We start from the raw sequence: 23,738 nt of genomic DNA, 5'->3' as shown, positions 1-23,738 counted from the left end.
ATGCTCCTTTTTGACTTCTGATCACACAATTAAAAAAAACAATGAAAAATTGAATGACTAAGTAGATAAATTATATTAAATATGAATTGGCAGCATTGTGCTAGAAACAGTACAATTAAAAGGATGGAAACATATACTAAAATATTATCATTATATCTAAACACCAACTTTTTAAACTAAGAAAAATAATAAGGGTAATATTGTCAATTTGGGGCTGAAACACCATACGGAGTAGTTACTAGCATGCATACTAACGCAAAGTTCCAAACAAACTGCCAAGCAACATTTCTTATCTTTTATGGAAGTAACTATACTTTTTTGAACACTCGAGAGTGAAACACAAAGTATTGCATGCATCTGTCAAGACCTGCATCAAAATGGTTTATCTTTACCATAACATACTAAAAGAGTAAAAAAAATACTTTAAAATAACCATAATGGTGAAGGAGGTTATATGTTTGTGGGTTGAAATTACCTTCAAATAAGATACTACTTAGAATCCTTTCACGAAAAACACTAGGATCAAGGTATGGCCTTTACCTTCTACAAACAAAAGTAAAGATTATATTAGTGCACCAGAAAAATCCAAGGGTAAAATGGTCAAGATATATGAACACACTCCTAATAGCAATCTCAACATCAAACAACAACCAGAAGCAAACTAACCAAAAATATGAAGTTTATATGAAATTTGAAATTCTCAAGGCACCAACAAAGCAACACACAATGAACGCCATGTAGGGGTAAAATGGTCCAGGTATAGAAAAACACTCACATCAATGACATTAACATTGTAAAAAATAAGATGAGACAGTGTAATCTGCTTGAAGTTGTAGTAAATGTGTAGGAAATTTAGTATTCATCATAAATCTAAAATTAAGAATGAGACAGTGTAAATGTTTAAGAATAAGAAATCGGAATGCATCAGAAATCAGAATAATGGGATGACGACATCATATTTGAAAAAAAAAAATTCAAATTTAACAGTCTACGAAATCAAAATTGTGTTACATTGTAAAAGAACGGAATTTGCATCAAAGTAAGAAACAGAATTTAACAATCAAGAAGATTTAAACTTAGATAGATTAAGAAACCATGTGGGCGATGTGGGCGGTTCGATGATTTATGTCTTTCAGTTATCAAATTCTCAAACTTCAGACTTTCATAAATCAAAGGTGATTTCAGAAACAAGAATCAACTGAGAAATAAAAATGCATCTTTGAAATGTCAGATTCGTCTACTACGATATCTAATTTCTGAAATAAGAATTGTTGATGTAATCGGTGCAATGGTTAAGGGGTCGATTAGAGGGGAAGTAAAGAAATCGTGGCAATGTGGGATAATGGGGTTCAAAAGTTAAAAAATAATAATAGAATAATAAGAATTAAGAAATCATGAATTTTCATGTAATGAACACAAAAGATGAAACAAATGGCAGACCTCGGTTTTTTTCATTCCCTGTAATATTGTAAAAGAGAGTGAGTTTCAGTCTTCTTCCTCATCAGTCTTCCTCAGTCGTCGTATGTAGGTTTTGTTGAGCTTTGTCTTACTAAGTCCATCCTAGCGAGGCGGAGTGGGCGGTGGAGCTGCAACTGACAAATAGGGGTGGTGGAGCGGTACCAACGATTTAAAAGGGGTTTATGGGTTTCAAAGGGATTTCACGGTGTTGGGTTCTCACATATTTAGAAGATATGAAATTAGGGTTGAAGCCATACAATAATACTATCGGTAAGCACGTGATCGAACATGGGGCGATGGAGTAGCGGTGGTGGACAATTGACCTAAAGGGTGGGAGAACGAGAAAGGTTTCCTAATACCCTTTTTCTTTCAACCAGAGCTTCGATCCTTGGAAATAAAAAGAAGAGGAAAAGAAGAAACAACGGGAAAGATTATGTGTGGGGAGGGAACTGAAATTTCAATTTAAGGTAGACGAGGGAGAACAATGTCGACAACATGGGAAAAGGGGGTATCTGTAAAAAAACGGTCAAAAGAGTGAATCTCGGTTAAAATGGGCAAAATTGGAAAAATTCGGTCGATCAATATCGAAATAAATTGTAATAAATTTGTAACTACAAATTTATAATTCTATTGGTAATATAATACTAAATCATTTCATTAGTTATGGAGTAAATTATAAATAGTCCATTAGTTGGTAAAAATTTGTACTTCCAACCCTTAAAAATAATGATTGAGCATAAAGTATAGGTTGTTATTTTCGTTCCTTATACAAAATGTGTTTTCCCTACGAGAGATAGGAATGTTGGTGGCCTTTTTTTTTTTTTTTTTTTTTTGGGGGGGGGGGGGGGGGGGGGGGGGAACACTAACAAATAAGGTACTTTCTAGGGGATTAGTAGAATCAAAATGAAAATTACTCTGAGGAAAATTGGGAGAAACAAAGTTGAAGGACCAGAAAAACTCCATATTAGTGTTAGTTGGCCAACAAATATACTCAACATTATCTTTGAGATTGTGGCTTATGCCATATGGTTTATGGATTATGAATTATGACTTATGGTTTATGTTATAAGGCTTATAGGTTATGGCCTGTGACTTATCATTTATTTTATGTTATAAGGCTTATAGGTTATGGCTTGTGACTTATCATTTATTTCTTAATACAAAAGGCTTATGGCTTAAGAGTTAAGGTTTAGGGCATGTGTCTTATAACTTGTGATTTAGGTTAGCCCAGGGCAGACCTAATGGCTAAAGAGTTATGACTTATGACTTAAGGATTAAGGCGTTATAGCTTAGGTATTGTGGCTTATGCCTTAGGTATTAGGGCTTATGGATTATAGCTTAGGGATTAAAGCTTATGACTTATAGCTTAAGGCTTATGGCTTGGATATTAGGGCTTATAAATTAAGGATTAAAGTCTTATAACATGATGATTATGATTGGATCATATGACTTAAGGCTTATGCCTTATGGCTTAGCCTTATGGTTTATGTCTTCCAACTTAAGTAAAAAGGCTTGAGTCTCAAGATATAAGGCTCAGGGCATATGGCTTGTGACATAAAGCATAAGGCATACTTATGGTTTAGGCTTATAAGCAAAGGTCCACTTCCACCTCAACTACCTTCACACCCCATACCCCACACCTACCCACCCATCTACCAAACTTTATCCCCACCCACACCCACACCCACACCCATACCACCCACCCACCTCACCCCACATCCACAACAACATTCTCACACCCACCCATCCTCACCATATATAACCTACATCGCGAATCACACATAAACCTATCACATACCTACCTATACCTATACTTATGTGCCTATTCCCATAAGCCCACGTCGTAGCCTACCAGCTCACCCCACCTCCAACTCACCTACAAATCCATACCATACACCCTACACATCCTATCACCAAACCAACCACTTATAACCTTTTTTACTCATATTTAACCCTTCAAAATTGAGTGTACATATTTTGAGTTTATTCCAATTTTAAGTTTATTTAACTATTTATGCATTTTAAATGTGCTATTTGTTCAGGTATATTTAAAATTTCACCACCAACTCATCCACTTACTCCACGCGAACACACATACTCCTACCCACTTCACCCATATACCACCCAACCTAAAATGCACACCCCCTAAACATGGGACAAAAGTCAAAATACCTTACCAACTAATCAAAAATACCACCATTAGGTCCCCATGTTATAGAATTATCAAATACGAGTTAAACAAAACGGGAAAATTATGATATATTTAGTCTTGTCCTACCTTAATAGGGGTGAGGTTGTTAGTATTAAATGGTTTGATCCCAATACCCGTAAAGTGGATGGTTTAATCTCAATATTGTTGGATTAGTGTCTAAGTCCATAACTATAATTGGTATGTACTTGACCCGACTCGGCATGGTCTATTTGAGTTGCATGGCATGAGAACATTTGGATAGAGCGTTTGTGAGAAGAAGACATTTGTGATATATTAATATATTATAAGTTCTAATATATTAATATGAAATCATGTTATTTAATTAGTATTGATCAAGAATTAATTTGGACTTAATTTAGTGATCAAAAGAGACTAATTAAATATATGGGGATTGATTGTGTAAATCATTCATTCTTATATATGTGGGTTTATGATCCATGATTCCTTATGTTGGGTTTAACCCATGTGGTGATCCATGGATACTCCATGGAGGTTAAAATTCATTGAGCATAAGGAATGGGTAAAGTCATGGGTTACATGGTGTAACCCTAATGTGCAGACTATATAAAGACCCCATTGGTTGGAGAAATTGGCACTAGTGGAAAATATGGAGAGGCAAGCCGAATTCCAAGTCTCATGTCTTCTTCTCATGGTTATTCCAAGTGTTGACGATGTTGTGTGAACCATTTGAGGTGTCACACGTGGGGCACTATGCTCTCGAGCTTCATGGAGTCAAGCTACATCAACGAGGTATGTATTCTATCTATTTTATTACCCAAGTATCAAAGATTGTATGCTAGTTAGGGTAATACCTTGGAATATTCATATTTGCATGTATAATAGAGAAAACATAGATCCAAGGTATTTAGGGTTGCATGTACACCATAGGAGAGTTAGAATGCTCAAAACCCAATAGTGGTATCAGAGCCTAGGATTCTTTTCTCTTTATACTTGCTTAAATTGCTGAAAAATCGAAGATTTGTGCTGTCTGGACAAGGGACTCGACGAGTCCAAGTACAAACTCATCCAACTCGCCGAGTTGGTTCTTGCACTCGACGAGTTGGACCCCCTGACAACATATCTTCAAGTTTTAAAGTTGGAATTGGTCTAGAATCATTACCTTAAGCTGCTTTGGACTTATAAAACCTGGTTTTAAAGTGGTAATGATTATAGTAAACCAATTTCAAGGTTAAAATCAAAATTTCAAGATTTATGTATGTTGATGTAAGTTTTTGAAATTGTTGATATGGATTGTTCATGCTTATGAGTTTTGGTAGATCATAGGAATTATTTACAAAAGTGTTTGTTAGTTAATTCTTGATCTAAATGTATTTTAATGGACTCCATAATTTGTCCTCAAGTTATGGATTACCAAAAGTTTTTTGTGTTACCTTGTTTTATGAGTTATTTTAGATTAATGAAAAATATGTGTTAGTTGTTTTCAATCCAAATTAATCTAAAAATTGTTCATAAAATGTGTTTTTGTAACTTGTCCTCAAGTTATATGAAAAGTCACATTTATAAATCTTAAAACTCATAAAATGTCTTAGGTTACAAAAATGAAGAGTCTTTTTCTTATAAATAGTTTTTATGGCTCCATAACTTGTCCTCAAGTTATGGATGTTCAAGAGTCTCTTCATTAAAAGTTTTAAAACTTTAATTAAACTCATAAGTTATGAAAAACCAAGAGTTTTGAATAGTTTCAAAACTTGCCCTCAAGTTTTGGAATTTGTAAAGTTTTCCCCATGAATACTTTAATTCCATGTTAAGCTCTTAGAATTTTAAAAGTTAAAATTTAACCCTTATACTTTATAATATTATAAGTTAATAATATTTATATATAAGAGCAAGTTGTCTTACCATTAGTAGGCCTCATTCACGAAGCCGGTCTATAAGGGGGGGGGGGGGGTATAAGGTTACTGCCTATAAAATGGCAGTTTAATGGGTGTCCACTCTCACCCACCGCTTCCTTGACTGGTGGAGGGTCGTTAGCCGAACGGGTAGGACAAGGACTATAATTCTCCCTTCAATAAAAGTATTAATGAAAAATACTAAGTAACTAAACTCTTATTAATACCCAATCTTAGTTACTTAGGAAAATATGAAAGTGGTGCTAACCCATGAAATTACACTTTGCACTTTGCTTAAGTCGGTTAGTGGAGCGCATGTGGGTAACCGGCACACTAGCTTGATTTAACAAGTTAGGCGAAGGGTAACTTAATATTTATCATAGTATCGGTGGAACGCGTGTGGTTAACCGGCACATCGATTAAGGGGTAAATATTATGGTTACCAAGTATATTTGCATGGTTATTCACACCTTGTTTTGTGATCCTCGGCATCCTAGTCATAAAACTTGAGAGGGCACAATCGAGATTGAAACATGCCATTGAAAAGTTCAATGAATCTCAAAAGATCTAGGAGTTTCAAATCCAATTAAAACCTAATAAACTATTTCGTTTTTCATGGTGGAAATTGGTGAATTATCTTTCACCTACCTTCAAATATTTTATAGCTTGGATTACGGCATCCCTCTTCCAAGTTAAAAAATATTGTGTTGGGTCCTAGCCTTAATATTTCATAATGGGTGTTATATTAAGGACTTAAGTCAACAAACTTGAATTTCTCCCATTAGATGTCTAGTTTAGACATCTATGATCATTCCTAAATCCCTTGGAACAAGCTTCCTAATGAAGATGACTTCCTGAGTTTGGCTCATGGAAATCATTCTTCACTTCCTCCACCTCATCCAATTAATTCTTCCTAACCCACAAGTTCAAGGTCACTCAAGCCCTACTGGCAAGCTGTAACATCCTGAATTTCAGAAGTATGACTTAAGGGTTTAAAGTGTAATTTAGAAGAAGGGAATAGACGAGTAGGTATGCTTACCCGCCGAGTCGGAGCGGGTTTGGGTCGCGAATTAAGTGACCAACTCGCCGAGTCCGAAGTTGGGCTCGACGAGTTGGTGCTGGAAGGAGAAAAACCCTAATCTTAGGGTTTGCACCCTATTTAAGGACTTTATGTCCTTCTCCCAGCCTCCTATTCCCCCAGAGAGTTCCAGAAAACCCTAATTTCGTGTGAGACTTCATTTTTGAGGAAATTGGAGCTTAGAAGAGGAATTTGGTGAAAGGAGCTTGAGAAATTAGAGGCTAGCATCAAGGGGATTGTGTAGATCTGGGATCTACATCAGTTTGGGCACATTTCAGAGGTAAGAAGCCATAATCTTAAGCTATTTCCTTTTTGGTTCATCTTTGGTGGTTGATTTGGAGTTCCTTAGCTTGTTTGAGATCTATTTCGGGTTTGGAGTTTAGATGTGAGGTTGCTACTCCAGATCTAGGCTTGTGATGGTCCAAAATGTCATAAAGCTTCTATTTAAAAGTTATTGGTGAAGCCCCCTAGTCTTTAACCCTCGCCTTAGTGTGTTTGGGCCTATATCTCCTTGGTTTCACGTAAAGTTTGCAACTTTATGTGAGGGTTAGATTGTAGAAGAGTGGATCTATGGATTGGAGCCCCTGCATGGCTCGAAAAGCCTCTGAGTGGACTGGGAACTGGAGAGACTCGGTGAGTCACATGGGTGTACTCGACGAGTTGTATGAACATGTGCATGGACTCGGCGAGTTGGAAGAACAACTCGGCGAGTCTGTTGAAGATTGCCTTGGACTCGACGAGTCTATTCTTGGACTCGGTGAGTTAGGTCGCAGAACCCCAACCTCTTTTGATTAAAGCCTTGGATTAAGTGAGTCGGTTGGCGACTTACTGAGTTGGACAGGATGGGACTCAAAGATCGTTGGACTCGGCGAGTCTTAGGGCGACTCACCGAGTTAAGTTGTGCTATGAGAGTTTTCTGGGTATGGGAACTCGGCGAGTCGACGGGTTGACTCGGCGAGTAGAGTTAACCAGGAAGGTTGACTTTGACTGAGGACTTTACTTTGACCAAGAGTTGACCAGTTTGACTTCCAAGGGTACTTTGGTAATATTGGTATTTATGGAATTGGTTCTTTGGTAGTGTTCTGTGGTGAAGATCGTGTTGGTGGTCGGAGCAGCTTGGTCTTATCTTTTCAGTCGGCAATTGTAGGTGAGTTACCCTTACTATATCAATAGGGTCTAAGGCACCAAGGTCGGCCCTTTTAGTTGTTATCTTGGTTACAGTGTGCTACATGTGGTTATGATCTGTTAGATTGGTATCAGAATAGACAGTATGTTGTTATGCTAATATGATTCGTTAGGATTGGTATGTTAGTGACCTGGCTAGGTCGATGCTTTGGTCATGAGAGATTGCTATGATCGATGATCTGTGAGATAGTTATATCTGATATCTGTACTTGTACTGTTGATGTGCTTATTGATCTGTTAGATCGACGTCCTGGTAATTAGGACAGTATTATGTCAGTGACCTGGTTTAGGTCGGTATCCTGGTATATAGGATGATGCTATGTTAGTGACCTGGTTTAGGTCGGTATCCTGGTATATAGGATGATGCTATGTTAGTGACTGGTTAGGTCGGTATCCTGGTTAGGATGATGCTATGCTTTATGATCTGCTAGATCAATTTGTTTACCTACGGACTGTTATGTGATTACCTATTATATGTACACATGGTTATTTGCTTGATGTTTGGTTGAGGCGGTCCTGCTTTGTGTTGAAGGCCAACATACCCTACGAGCGGTCCAGATAGATTGTAGGCCCGTATGGCGGTCCAGTCATACCGAAGGCTTGGATAGATCCAGATAGACTGAAGGCCCGGTGCGGGCGGTCCAGTCATACTACAGACTCAGAGAGTGGACCAAGTGGACTGAAGGCCTGTTGATGGTGGACCAGTCACACTGCAGACTTGAGAGGCATGGTTGTTCTATATTATGATATGATATGATATGATTATGGTTGTATGTGGTTGGTATTTTGGGGGTAACTCACAAAGCTTTCGGGCTTACAGTTCAGTGTATTGTTTCAGGTACTTCAGGAGATTATGGCAAGGCGAAGGCGTGATTGTACCGCTCCTCATGTTTTATGATTTATGTAATATGGTTCTGGGGGATACTCTGATGTTTAAACTATTTTGAAAACAAGATGTATGAACTTAATGGTTTTTGAATGAAATAAAATGTTTTAAATTGGCTCAAATTTTATGGGTGTTACACGAGTAAGGTCGATGTGTGATCGCATCTTGGAGATGAAGTCACATATCGACAAGCCAGGAGAGTTGGGCGTCAAATTCATGAGAAAGTTGGATGTTCAATCACTTTCTATGTCACATAGTGAGTTCCTTTGGGACTACTATGGAACAGACTATGACATGACCCTTAATGATCTTATCTATTTGCTTGGTGCTTCTAAATCATCAATATTAGGAGGACTAGTAAAGCAAATTTGATTAGAAGATCAACTTCCCAAACTTCCATGGACATTGACAATTGTACATGGTAAGGGGATTGGTTGCAAAGCTGCCACATTTACCTGAAAGATCATAAGGATGGTAAAGTCAAATAAGTTTGACTCTACTTCAGGTAAAGTCCACTTTCTAACTCTGTTACGTTTCTATTCTGAGATTCTTATTACATGATGTGACCGGGTCACATGTTGATGTTTTAAGAATCAAAAGAAAAGTGAAGAAACTTAAAGGAAGTGTATGTTGATTCTGATCGTGAAGATGGATTTCGATCGCATGGTTCGTTGATCAGAATTTTGAGCTGTTACTTAGGAGTTATGATATATATTTCTTAGAAATAGATAACAACAAGTTTTCATATGCATTTTCAATGTAAGGATAAGTTTTTCCACGAAGTTTTAAAATAAAAGAAAAAGAAAGGTTTTGATTTTATTTATTTTAAATATCCTTACAATGGCATTTGTGGAAAAAATGGTTGTTTATATGATTCCATTGATAGCAATATTGGAAAATGGATTTGATTCTTTCATTTGCGGTAGTATCTAAGTTTACCAAATAAGGAAAGATTCTTATCACCCAAGTTTCAATTGGACCAAAACTTGGAATCATGCAAGTTGTATAGTATGATGAGTGAGAATTTTCATCTTTGGAAAATTAAGACTAATTCCTTGGTCACATGAATATGTGAGTCAAGTGAAGGACTAAAAGGATCGAGTACACATTCTTGTGCACTGGTCAAGTCCACCACACAAGACCGATAAGACTGTTCGTCATGATTTACTAAAGTTTAGTAAATATGGTTATACTTACAGGCTTAAGTATAATTCCGAAACATAGAAAAAGTTTCAATGTATGGCTGAACGAATGAGAAGAATCAAATTAGGCGGGAAGATAAAAGTTTCTCAAATCTGAAAAGATGGGAGAGTACTTTAGCATCATGTTTTGTGATCATCTTAATGATTTAGAAATCATGTCACAATTAGTCCTCTAAGAACATCTTAGTGCATTCTTATGACTAAGAAGAGGAATATTGAATTGTTGAAATAATTAAATCAAGAAGATGAGTCATACTTCATTCCAAAAAAAATCTTAGAGTCATACTCCAAGATTGTAATTTGAGTGACATATCTTAAAGAAAGGTTTATAACACTTGTCAAATGTAAGAGTAAAAGTGTCCTACTCTTGTACATTTGGAATTGGTAAGCTGTGATGTTTTGGATAAAATAAAGACCAACTTAGGCCAATTGTGTGAAGTGTTTGTCTTGATAAAGAATCCGCACTATCTCTTGAATATTTGGCAAGAGAGTCTTATATGTCAAGAGGACAATGGGAGTCTTAAAGGTATTGAAAGTCTCAAGAACTAATCACGAACAAAACCTGTATTTCATCACTAGCACACGACTAGAGGTTTATAACCTATCATGTTGACATTTATGTGCCCCATTCCAGTTAAAGTTGGCTATACATTTGAGGTCTACATGTTCTCAATTGTTTGCATAACTACTTGGAAGCAATGGCAGCCCTTGTGCTACCAGGTGGCAAGAAGTTAAGATTGCACAAGTTCAGTCCATATGAATTTGGATTTGTCACTAACCTAGTCTTGTGATTATGGTTTTGAAAAATTCGCATGGATAAGAACACATACACCATAAAATCTAAGGGTCATAAGGTTTCTCTCGGATTCATGAAAATGATGGTGAGGAAACACTTCCACCAAGTAGATTTTAAGAAAGATAGCAATTGTGATCTTTGCATTCTCAAAGTCATTAGTGGAGCATGCGTGGTTAACCGACACACTAACATGGACTTGTGAGAAATGGAAAAGGTCTAAACATTTGAGACTATGATTACGACATCCCTTTTCATAGTTCTAAAATTGTTTAGGCACACCTGTGAGCTATCTAAGATAAGGTGTATGATTTTGATAAAGTCTTATGAAAACAATCTCGTATCAGAAATTTGAACTTTGGTAAGAAAGTCAATAAAGTATTGACTTCTAGAAGTCCAACTGTTTTTTGGATACATGTCTAAGCTAGTGGGAGCATAAGTGTTACGCTAATAATTATCATGTTAGTGGGAGCATGATAATTATGATAAGTATTGCAAGTTAGCAATGTTAATTATAGAAAACAAAAGTTTCAATTCGTGAGGTTGCAGGGGTTGAAAAAGTTGTTTTGCTATAATTAAGGGAGAGGAAATTATACTTCGTTTCAATTCTAAAAGCTTAGATTGAGGTTTTAATCATCTTTAGTCAAGGATATATATATATATATATATATATATATATATATATATATATATATATATATATATATATATTGTTAGGTGCATTTCACGTACCCATTTTGTAGCTTTATTTCATAAAAGTACATTGCATATAAGCTTAAACTCATGCATTTTGCATGTTTTTTTCAAGATTTTTCATGAGGAAATTTCATTCACATGCTTTTGTGATATTTCAGGGACTTTTGGAGGTAGGATCTTTTTGGAGGAGGTAAATAAGAGTTGCAAACAAAATTTTGGGACTTGCGGAGCACCGAGGAGCAAGATATAAAAGAAATGAAGCTTTTGGCTTTACAGAGATTTACACAGCCGTGTAAATGCAAGCTTTGCGTTTACGCAGGCCGTGTAAACATAGATTTCTACGAAGTATATTTTTGTGTTTATGCGGGTCGTGTAAATGACAGTGTTAATTTACACGGGCCGTGTAAACGTAAACGTGGGTTTTAAAGTAGTTTTTCATCTTTCTTAAAGGGGGGTCGACTTTGGGAGCAGAGAAAGTGATTTACTTGAGGATTTGGAAGTTGATTAACACTTGGGAACATTTGATTTCGTTTTGTAAGAAATTTAATTTCATTTTCTAGATTTGTGATTTTGTTCTAGCCATGATTGGCTAGAACCCTAGTTTCTCCAACTTTATGTCTTGACATTTGGATGTGATTTCAATCATATGACTTGATATTTGCTTTCAATTTTCTATCTAGTGAATTTGATTTTGTCTTAATCGAATGTTTGATTCTAATTGTGATTCTTATTGGCCATTTGAATTAGGGTTAGATCATTCAAGTTATCTAATTGCAAAATCTGTAATTGTTTTGTAAATTAGACTAGGTAACATGCACTAATTTGATTTCTATTGAATGAATTTAGTGTAAATCTCTTCACACACTTTTACACTCCCAAGCTTGTGAGGAGTATTGAGTGTTGTTGGGAACATTCACATAAAGTTTAAAGAAACCTTTCAATCTAGTTCTAAGAGATTGTTTAGATTAGGTTGGTAAGGTTAGGATTAATCAAAGAGCTTTTGTTGGTTAATTATTGTGGTGAATGGGAAGTGTTAGAGCTTGTTAACACTTCAAGTACCAACTTATATAGAACTAAACAAATATCTTGTCATCCATGGAATCACATTGCTAATTTGTCTTGCATAGAGTTGGAGTACTTACAAATCTTGAATTTATTTCATTTAATCAATTGCTTACTCATTAAATTAGCTCTTATTTGAATCATTGCATTTAAATCCCCCTCTTTTGTGATCATATTGTACCTTGCGCAAAAAGATATAAGCATTTGTCCCGTGTCTTTGTGGATCGAACCTGCTTACCTTGTATTACGTTTTTAGTGCAAAGTAACAGTGTTTTTGGACTCATTTGTACCCCTTTATTTGTTGGGTTTGACACGCCTAACACACACACACACACACATATATATATATATATATATATATATATATATATATATATATATATATATATATATATATATATGTGAATTTTATGTTAGAATGGCTCAACACAAGGAAATTCTATATATGAGTACATTATTTGCGTTCTAAAATTCGATTATGATTACGACATCCCTTTTCATAATCTGAATTATGAGAACTTGGCAATAGAAATAAAACATATCGTAGCAAAAGATTGGTCTAGAATCATGTCTTTATGTGAGACATCATTAATCGTGTCCCATTTGCGTTGGGTACAGGATCGATTGCATATGCTATAATATTTATCCTTTCTAAATTTTCCAAATGCATGGGGCATTAAGAAAGGGGAAAAGGTCTAGAGTTGGATATATGATTAAGCAATTGTGGAGGACAATCTAAGGTTTACCAAAGATTGGTTGCTCAGGGACAGTTGGAAGTATAGTGATGTGTGTAAAATGCACTTGTTTTATTCCTACTTTTAATTAATAAATTTAGCACACAAAGGCAGTGAACCTATCTTTTAGTGGTATAGTTGGATAAGTAGGGTGTCAAACTCAGGGAACAGAAATTAACCTAATAACTAATTTTAACTAAGCAAATAATGAAAGTAAAAGGGTTTTTCTCTAGTTTTGCAAGACTAGAAACTTAAACAACAACTTAAACACTTAATTAACTAAATAACTAAAGCAAGTAACTAATTCACCAAATTTGATAAAGATGTTTCTGTTCAGGTTCAACCAATTCACTCCTATGGTTATTTTGAATTTATGATAAATTAATTGCTATTGGCTACCAACTATAGTGGTTAGGTTCATGTTCATTACTAGTAACCCTTAGACAATCAATTAATTCAAGCGGTGATCAAGTGTTTAAACTATTTAATTCCCTAGATTAATGATTTGGATTAAATAAGATTTGTAGTTGGTTAATCAAATTGGTGGTTCAATTAACCTCTTGTTTGTTGGTTTCTCAAACAACCTCACACATTAATTTACCCATTATCTTGTTAATCTTAGTTTCATATTGATTATTCCTAAGCATATGATTAAGTGTTCACATAGACATATGAGGTTAACAACTAAGAGATGTTCATGCAACTTAATTGTCTTCCAATTAACAGAAAATAGTTGTGATTAACGCATAAGGTTCTTTAACAAACTTAATTTAATAAATCACCAATAAACAATCAATCAAAAACTATGAATTAAACCATAGGAGTTACTTGGTATTCCCCAAACAGAAACAAAAACGTATTTAGTTCGTAGTTGCAGTAAAAACAAACATAAAAACAGATTCAACTAAGCTAAACATACTTAATTCCTAAAGCTAAGTGGAATGATTAACCTAATTGCCTTGATTCTTCAAGGGATTGAAGATTAGGGTTCCTTAGCTCCTCCAAGGGTTCTTCAATCGCAGATGAAGCTCCAAAAAACGTTATAATTCCTTCCAATCGGATAATAGTTTGGTATTTATAATTATCACAAAACAGGGTGTACTCGGCGAGTAGCAGACCCAACTCGCCGAGTAAATGGTAGTTATCCGTCTCATACCAGGAGTCTTGACTTATCTTCTGGAATATTCTAATGGACTCACCGAGTAGGCTCGTGCACTCGCCGAGTAGGAAGGATTTTGTCCCTCATTCTTCCTTCTTTGGTCTCTAATTGCTTCCCCTCATTCCCTTTCACTCCCAAGCATGTCTTTTGGGCTGAAAACAAAATTTAAACATTATTAAGTACCTTTTGTCCACATTAATCACATAATTAGTTAAAAATGAATAAAAATGTATGCTAAATAATTAACTAATTATGCACATATCAAAATACCCCACACTTGACTTTTGCTTGCCCCCAAGCAAAACTGAATTTTAACATATTAGAACCACATATGACAACTCAAATCTAACCCAACCATTATGCCAAGACCGCAACACATGCATTTGTGTTTAAAATTTTCCTAAATACCCCCCATACTCCAAATACTCACAATCCTCATAAACATTCGCCCACTCACCCCGAACTATGCTCATTTTATGCATCCCTCCGAATCCATCCCCAGAAAACCTCTTAACCTCAAGGTATTTTTGTTTGAGCAACCCAAGCATACATAATCTAGATAATTACAATTTATGATACCACATTGGAGCTCTTTGGAATTCTTCTCTTCTTTGAGTTTTGGTATCTTCAACTTTTTGAATTTCTTTGGATTTTTTGATCTTCTAATTTCATATTTGACTTTGATGCTCCAAAAATTCTTCAAACTTTTCTTGTAATTTCTCTCTCTTTTCTATTTTTTTACATGTTCCTCACTTTTTTTTCACTCAAAGCCCTACATGCTTAAGCAGGGGCGCTCAACTTCAACCTTTATTGGCTAAAATAACAATTTTCCTGGATACATTTCAAGTACACGATGCTAAACATATTGCATCTCTCGGGCTAAGCAAGGTCGTGTTTTTGTCCCATTATTTCACTAGAATAAGGGAGGCCACAAATGCATTATAACGTATATAGGCTCAACTAAACATTTGGGTCTTAATGTAATTATCCATACAATTCTAACACGAAATCCTAATTATTATTTTTACCAAAATTTTCTAAATTAATTCCTAATTCATATTCTTGGTATGCAAAATAAATTTTAAAAAAAATCAGCCTAAATTAAGATATTAAGATTCTAGATTTACTAATATGTGACCAACCCCTACCCCACACTTATTTTATGCAATGCCCTCATTGCATATCATGCAAAAATAAAAATGCAAACTACAGAGAGAATTGGAACAAACTCCCCTAGGGTAGCAGTCGATAGGTTGATAACTCTTCTTTTCAGCTCCATCTTCATTTGACTTTAGACATGGGAACAGCTCATCCATGTCTTGGGTGTCATTCGTCTCGTGTGGTTGACAGCTCGAAAATATCACGGAACAAGCTTCTTAGAAAATCCCCAGTAACAACTCTTCATGAAAAGTGGATAAATGTTGCAGTGAAAGTGCTCAAAACAGCTTTGGAACTCGAAAATTTCAAGTCTACTCGGCGAGTATAGTCGATTACTCGGCGAGTAGCTCTTAACTTGGAACTATATCGTGTAATATCCCATGTACTCACTGAGTAGAATTTGTGCACTCGGCGAGTAGGCACTGTATTGCCAAAACTGATCCAGCTCGTGTTCCTTTTGACTCAGGTTTTGAAATTGGAAATTTCACTGACCCTTTCTCTAAACCCTTTAGCAGCAACACCCTCCATTATTCTTGACTCTAACGGACTCAATCCTAAGGACAAGACTTCGTACTTTTTCTTGAACATCTCTCATTCCTTACTTGACCCTCAACACTTTATTATGATTCCTAACCTTCCATCCCTGAAAAATAAGCAACTAAAAGTGAAAGCAATAAAAATCCTAAAAAAAACAAAAATCATCCAAGTTTTAACAATTGTTCAAAACAAAACACCATAAAAACACAAAACATAAAAATAAAGTCCTCAATCTTCTTCTTCCATATCGGCTCCTCCAGCTCCGCTTCCTCCTTCTTCATGTCCTCTTCTCATCCTTTCTTCCCAACTCATGATGTAAGGGTAACCGGGCCCAGGTCTTGGTGCAATGTTCATTTGTTGAAAGAGGTATTCAAATGATTGATTGTTATAGTTTACTCCTCTTCCAATATTGTCCAAATAGCATCGGTACTCCACTTGATTCCACCCATCGATGTCCTCCTCCACCGGAATAACCGGTGGGTCTTCTCGTACCCGCTCGCTACGTTGCCTTACCTGCCTTCCCGGCTCCTCGGGGATTGCCGGCTCATCCGCATGTGGAATGGAAAAAGAATCACCAATTTTTTCCACAATCCGAGCCCTCCTATAAAATGCGGTGTTGAACGGAGGAGGATAAATGACTGTGAGCGCCCTTGACTCTTGCAAATCTAACACCCCAAACGACCTCGCCAACCTCGTCACAAACATCCCTCCATTGATCTTGGAGTTGATCTTCTCCTTAACAGCCCTTCCTTTCGCAGCCGCATTAGTGTTCCTGCAATGCTCCTGCTCGGCAGCTGGATTGGTTACTTGTTCTGGAATTGTGCCGGTGGCATACCGGAGCGATAAGTTCTCAATAACTGATTTTGGTGATGTCGGAGATGGTAGAACATTGAATATGAAAGCGTTCAGGGAGGCGATTTACCGGATTGAGCATTTGAAGAGGAGAGGAGGGATGCTTCTTTACATTCCTCCTGGTGTTTATCTAAGTGTTTATCTAACAGAGAACTTCAATCTTACTAGTCGAATGACTCTGTATCTAGCTAAAGGTGTTGTTATCTAAGCTACACAGGTACTCAGATCCATTTTAACTTTTTGCTCTCAGTTAATTGCAAAAATCTCATAAATCTACACATAGATTTCGTACCTTAAAACAAGTTTCAGTAGTTGGAATACTTCAAATTAGAAGTCATTTCAATAAATTTTCTATATTGTCTTTTCATTGATTTTAATGTACAATTTTTGAAATGGGTTGTGGAATTTGTCAAGTTATGGTGTAGTTTATTGACTTTTGAGCTAACAGACTTAATTTGCTACAAAACAAAAGGAAAACAACAATCTCAGCATATTTGAAAAACACTTACTTAATGTTCTTCCAATTGTAGTTTCACAGTGCATCCACAAGTCCATAAACAATTTGTATTTATTTTGCATTGTTGCTATTTGGAGACCAGACTATTAAATATAGTTCCCAAAAGCGGTTTGTACTTATTTTTCATTGTTGCTAATTGAAGCAATGTTGTGTTTTGAGAATAATAGTATAATACTTTGGCCATTATGATGAGTTAATGATTTCTTAAAGGAGAAAAATGTTTAAATTATTAGGAACCACAAAGCATCAACATAAGCAAAACTTATTTCAGAAAACATCTGGGCTTATGGTAAGTTTAGTGGGTTCCTATGTGCAAAATCAATATTGACAACTATATTGAAGACATACTTTATTATATTTATAAACAATTCATCTGTAAAGTTATTTATTTAGCAAATAGTACAACATAATATGATTGTAATTAACTTTATTATCCTTTTGTGATTATGTTCAGGACACAACCAACTAACCTCTTATTACTCCATTGCCTTCATATGGAAGAGGAAGAGAACATCCAGGTGAAAGGTACATGAGCTTCATCCATGGAGATGGTCTCCATGATGTCATTATTAATGGTATGTATAATGTATAATATATAAATTCTTGCTCTTGAAATTGCTTTATATATTTTCATATTATTTTGATGAATTGATCATTATTTTTAGGTGATAATGGGACAATATATGGGCAAGGTGATGTGTGGTGGAACATGTGGAGACAGAGAACCTTGTAGAGTTGCAGTTCACTAGACCAAATCTTATTGAGTTCAAGGATTCTAGAAGCATCATTATTTCTAATGTCATATTCAAGAATTCACATTTCTAGAACATTCATGTTGTATATTGCAGGAATTATTAATATCTAAACCCATTTTTTACAAAAATAGTTACAAACTCCCATGTTAAATTTCTAACGTATACCTTTTTTGTTTTTTTGTCTATACATAGTAATGTTGTTATTGAAGGGTTTTGAGCATTCTAACAATGCTAAAGTGTACATGCAACCCTAAATACATTGGATCTATGTTTTCTCTATTATACATGCAAATATCAATTTCCAAGGTATTGTTCTAACTAGCATTATATGAAGTACATAAAATATAACTTCTAGTAGAATTACATACCTCTTTGTTGCAGCTTGATTCCATGGAGATTAAGATCCTAGTGCCTCAAATGTGACACCTCAAATGGTTCACACAACATCACCAACATCTTGGAATAACTTGAGAGAAAAGGTTTCTATGCTCATATTGGCTAGCCCTCATGTGTACATACACTAGTACCAATTTCTTGAGCCATGGGGTCCTTATATATTGTGGCTATTGGGGTTACACCATGTAACTCATGTCTTTCCATATTCTTCATGCTCCATGGTTTAAAACCTCCATGGAGTATCCATGGGTTACTCCATGGGTTTAGCCCAACATGAAGAACTATGGATCATAAGCCCACAAATATAAGAATGAATGATTTATACAATCAATCCTCATGTACTTAATTAGTCTCCTTTTGATCACAAAGTTAATTCCAAATTAATTCTAGATCAATACTAATTAAATAATATGATTTCATATTAATATATTAGAACTTATAATATATTAACAAATCATTAATATCCTTTTCTCACAAAAGTCTATCCAAATTGTTCCGATGCCATTCAACCCAAATGGACCATGCAGAGTCGGGTCGAATACATACCAATAATAATTTGGGCTTAGACATCTAATCCAACAATCTCCCACTTGGATAAGTCTAAAACTATTATTACGTATGATTCCAAAACCCGACTAGCAATCGTAACTCTTAAAAGTTGTTGTCGAACTCTGAACAAATCAATGACACATCCATTAGATAAGGGATCATATATTCCTCCATTCTAGATAACATATGGACTGAGACATGGATTATAATCATTCTCTCCGTCCATCTGTTGTTTCCCGATTTCCGATTTGTGACGACCGGGTAATTGAACAAATCAAATCAGTCTAGGCTTGGCCAAGCACTTCGGGGTGTCATCACTAAATCATCGAGGGGCCCACAGATATCACTTTTATCCCTTTAAGGGTAAAAGGAATGGATAAAATTCGACTCATATGCTTTTTCTACTACTTTTTGAATCATATACAAAGGCGTTTTTTATAACATCGAATTACCAATGCGTTTTCGTACAATCAATGTGTAACCACCTCATAGGCAACAACTCATATCTCTAGGTTTGAAGAATATAAAATATTATCGTCTCATGATCACTCGTGATAAAATCCATGAAGTGAGTCAAATGAGCGTGGGTTGAATCCAATACTCAGAACTTATGAGCACTCATGAATGTTGTAGCAACTCTTGCTATGTCCAATACCTTGGACATCTACAAACCAGCTTCATGACAGTCTTGCCTTAATACCTACTTCTAACGTATTATTGATTGCGGATGGTTTGAATAACTTAGTCATTCAGGAAGAATGACCTAGTTATTCTGGAAGTCAAACATGCAAAGTGAAACACAAGAATAATCGAATCCAATATGGTCTCAGAACTTAATATAAATAGAACAACTTTTATTTATCACCATATTGATTACACATTATTTATTGCATACTATTTCAAATTATCAACTTTATACTTGAATTAAAACAGTAGTTGTCCCATGCTCCAAGCATGTACACTATGTTTTTTTTTTCCTGAACATAGTCATGTCATACACCAAGTATGCACACTATGTTTGCCTATGATCTTTACTTTGTGAAATAGATCGATTGAACATAAATCCAATGATTCTCATTTCACAATCCCAAATCCTTTCCGCAAATACAAGAATTCCACATTCCTGTCATTTACAGAAATCAGTTAGATTTTAAACTTATATGCACTGATCCTCTTGTAATGATTATGCACAAAGTTACAAAAACTTGTCAACAGTCATTACAGAGTATTCCAGTGGAGATCAACTCCATGGAAACGAAGTCACATATTTAAAGTACATTGCTTTAAACATCCTTCTTGCATTCAGTTTTCTAATCTTACACAGATTGAGTAACTTCCACCTATGGAGACATTTCCATATTCTCATTTTGACTATCACTTCTGAACAAGAGTTGCCTCCTTTCAGAATAAGTCAATGTGGTCCTTCCAAAATTAATACTATACTTCCAACTGTCCCTGAGCAACCAATCTTTGGTAAAACTTAGATTGTCTTCGACAATTGCTTAATCAAATTAGTCATATATAGTTCTAGTACTTTTCCCTCTTAATGCTCTAGGCATTTTGAAAAATTTAGAACAAATGAATATTATAGCACATGCAATCAATCATATATCCAAAGCATATGGGACACGATTCATGATGTCTCACATAAAGACATGATACTAGACCATTCTTTTTCTAAAATATTCCTATTTCTATTTTCCATGTTCTCATAATTCAGATTATGAAAAGGGATGTCGTAATCATAATCGAATTTTAAAATGCAAATAGTGTACCCATATATAGAATTTCCTTATGTTGAGCCATTCCAACATAAAATTCATATATATATATATATATATATATATATATATATATATATATATATATATATATATATATATAGGAATGAGTTCTATGGAAAACAAATAACTAGGGCAACATCTACCGGAACCAATAATCAAATGACACGTGTCCATTTCTTTCTTCACAAGTAATGTATTGTGGAAGTTATTATAGAAGTGATGTGTTGTCATGTTTTCATTGGTTCAAATATGTGTTGTCCTAATCATTCATTTTCCATATAACTCTTCCCTATATATATATATATATATATATATATATATATATATCCTTGACTAAAGATGATTAAAACCTCAATCTAAGCTTTTAGAGTTGAAATGAAGTATAATTGCCTCTCCCTTAATTATAGCAAAATAACTTTTCCCAATTGAAACTTTTCTTTTCTATAATTAACATTGCTAACTTGCAACACTTATCATAATCATCATGCTCCCACTAACATGATAATTGTTAGCATAACACTTATGCTCCCACTAGTTTTGACATGTATCCAGAAATCAGTTGGACTTCTAGACATCAATACTTTATTTACTTTATTTCCAAAGTTCAAATTTCTGATATGAGATGCTTTGATAAAACTTTATCAAAAGCATACACCTTTCCTTAGATAGCAAATATGTGTGTCTAAAAAATTTCAAAACTATGAAAAGGGATGTCGTAATCATAGTCTCAATTGTTTAGACCTTTGCCATTCCTCACAAGTCCATGTTAGTGTGTCTGTTAAGCACACATGCTCCACTAACGAATTTCAGAATGTAAATATCATAATTGCTATCTACTTAAACCCTACTTAGTGAAAGCGTTTCCTCACCATCATTTTCATGAATCAGAGAGAAACCATATGACACTTAGATTTTATGGTGTATGTGTTCCTATCCATGTGAATTTGTCAAAACCATAATCACAAGATAAGGTTAGTGACAAATCCAAACTCATATGAACCAAACTCATGCAACCTTAACTTCTTGTCAGCTGGCATCACAAGGGCCTGTCATTGCTTCCAAGTAGTTATGCAAACAACTGAGAACTTGTAGAACTCAGATGCATAGCCAACTTTAACTGGAATGGGCACATAAATAAGAATATGTCAACACGATAGGATATAAACCTCAAGTCGTGTGCTAGTGATAAACTATATGTTTTGTTCTTGATTAGTTCTTAAAACTGTTTCAGGACCTTTTAGACTCCCACTGTCCTCTTGACATATAAGACTCTCTTGTCAAGTACCATGCCTTGACAAAACAAATATTCAAGAGATAGTGTGGATTCTTATCAAGACAAACACTTCACACAGTTAGCCTTAGTTGGTCTTTGTTTTATCCAAAACATCACAACTTACCAATTTCAAATGTACAAGAGTAGAACACATTTTACTCTTACATTTGACTAGTGTTAATAAACCTTCTTTAAGATTTGTCACTCGAGTTACAATCTTGGAGTATGACTCTAAGAATTGTTTCGGAACGAAGTGTGGCTAATCTTCTTGATTTAACCATTTCAACAATTCATGACTCCTCTTCTTAGCCATAAGAATGCACTAAGATGTCCTTAAGAGGATTCTGAGAACACGCGTGGACTCGCCGAGTCACCCGAGTGCACTCAACGAGTCTGGTCAAAGTTTGACCGTTAACTAGAGTTAACTTTAGTTGACCTAAAGGTTTTGGTCAAGCTGATTTAAGAGAGGTCAGGGTAGGGTAGAATGGTCTTCTACCCATTCTTTAGAGATGAGGATAAGAAAAATTCTTGATTATAGATGTTATCATTTTGATAGGGGGAGGCTAGGTCGGGTTATCGAGCATGAGAGGATATCCGACATCATCTGAGGTGAGTCTTCTCACTATACATTACCTAGAGTGGTAACTATATGTAGACCGAAGGGTCTTGTGTGCTATGTGTATGTATGAGATTATGTGCATTGTAATATATGTATGCTATGTTTTGTACAGACCGGACCGGAAGGTCCAACGAGCTACGGGACTGGAGGGTCCCGCTGAGACACATTGACTGAAGGGTCATACTATAGCCTCGAGTGGCGTATGTGTTGCATGTGGTATTTTTGGGAACTCATTAAACTTCGTGCTTACCGTGTTATGTGTTATGTGTTTCAGGTTTTCTCAGTATCTCAGGACGGCACCGGCTTGATTGTACACACCAGAGAAAGAATTATATTTCGAGGATCCTGTATTATTGAGTAATTAATAAGGGATTATGTTTTGTAAGCCAATAATCGAGTTTTACGAAATGTGATATGATAGTTATATGATTTTAAATGAAAATTTTGTTTTGAAATTTGCGTCGTTACATCTTAGGATAAAGGACTTGGACCTATTGCACAGCTATTGTCCAATTCCAACCGGTGTAGGTCTGGGTCCTTTAACCGAAGGATTATTTAATCCTGGTTGCATGTAATTGTATTTGTGAAGTGGTTAGCTGGTGTCGGTAGGGGTTCGTCAGCAGGTGATGGTAGAGGAGGTGTGGTGAGTCCTAAGATAGCCTAAGGAGCATTTAGTGCAGATGTTTCACTGAGGAGCAGGTTTCAAGAGTACTGTATGATTAGGTCTTAAAGGACCCGAGAGGCTTCTTGAGGAGAGTATGGATAGGTGTGGAAGGTAGTATTGTGACCGTACTACTGAAAGCACAGGATCCAAACTCAAATCGGGGAGAATTTTGGGGATTCTAAGGTCTGGTTAGGGAAGGTAGCATGGTTGGAAACCATGGTTCACGGCAGTGGTTCTATTCATGTTAATCTTTTGGTGGGGTTGCTCAGACATGAGGATGGTCCTAGTATTTGGTGTGAGCCCAGTGGTGTTATCGATT

At 35.6% G+C, this 23,738-nt stretch overlaps 1 long non-coding RNA gene and 1 pseudogene across 1 annotated transcript; one reads left to right on the top strand and one right to left on the bottom strand.

Moving 5' to 3' along the window:
• Nucleotides 1-8: 8 nt before the first annotated feature.
• Nucleotides 9-1,929, bottom strand: LOC145090859 (uncharacterized). Its single transcript, XR_013701789.1, has 3 exons — nt 1,441-1,929; nt 476-543; nt 9-367 (listed from the first exon to the last, which is right to left on the bottom strand). It is a non-coding gene; the product is annotated as an uncharacterized LOC145090859 (long non-coding RNA).
• Nucleotides 1,930-16,644: 14,715 nt separating this feature from the next.
• Nucleotides 16,645-18,237, top strand: LOC145090162 (putative polygalacturonase; annotated as a pseudogene).
• Nucleotides 18,238-23,738: the final 5,501 nt, after the last annotated feature.

The sequence above is a fragment of the Lactuca serriola genome, chromosome 2 (genome assembly GCF_051521515.1).
Source record: "Lactuca serriola cultivar US96UC23 chromosome 2, Lser_US96UC23_V15, whole genome shotgun sequence".
NCBI lineage: Eukaryota > Viridiplantae > Streptophyta > Magnoliopsida > Asterales > Asteraceae > Lactuca > Lactuca serriola.
The sequence above is the reverse complement of the archived record's forward strand: the minus strand, read 5'-3'. Positions and strand labels throughout refer to the sequence as shown.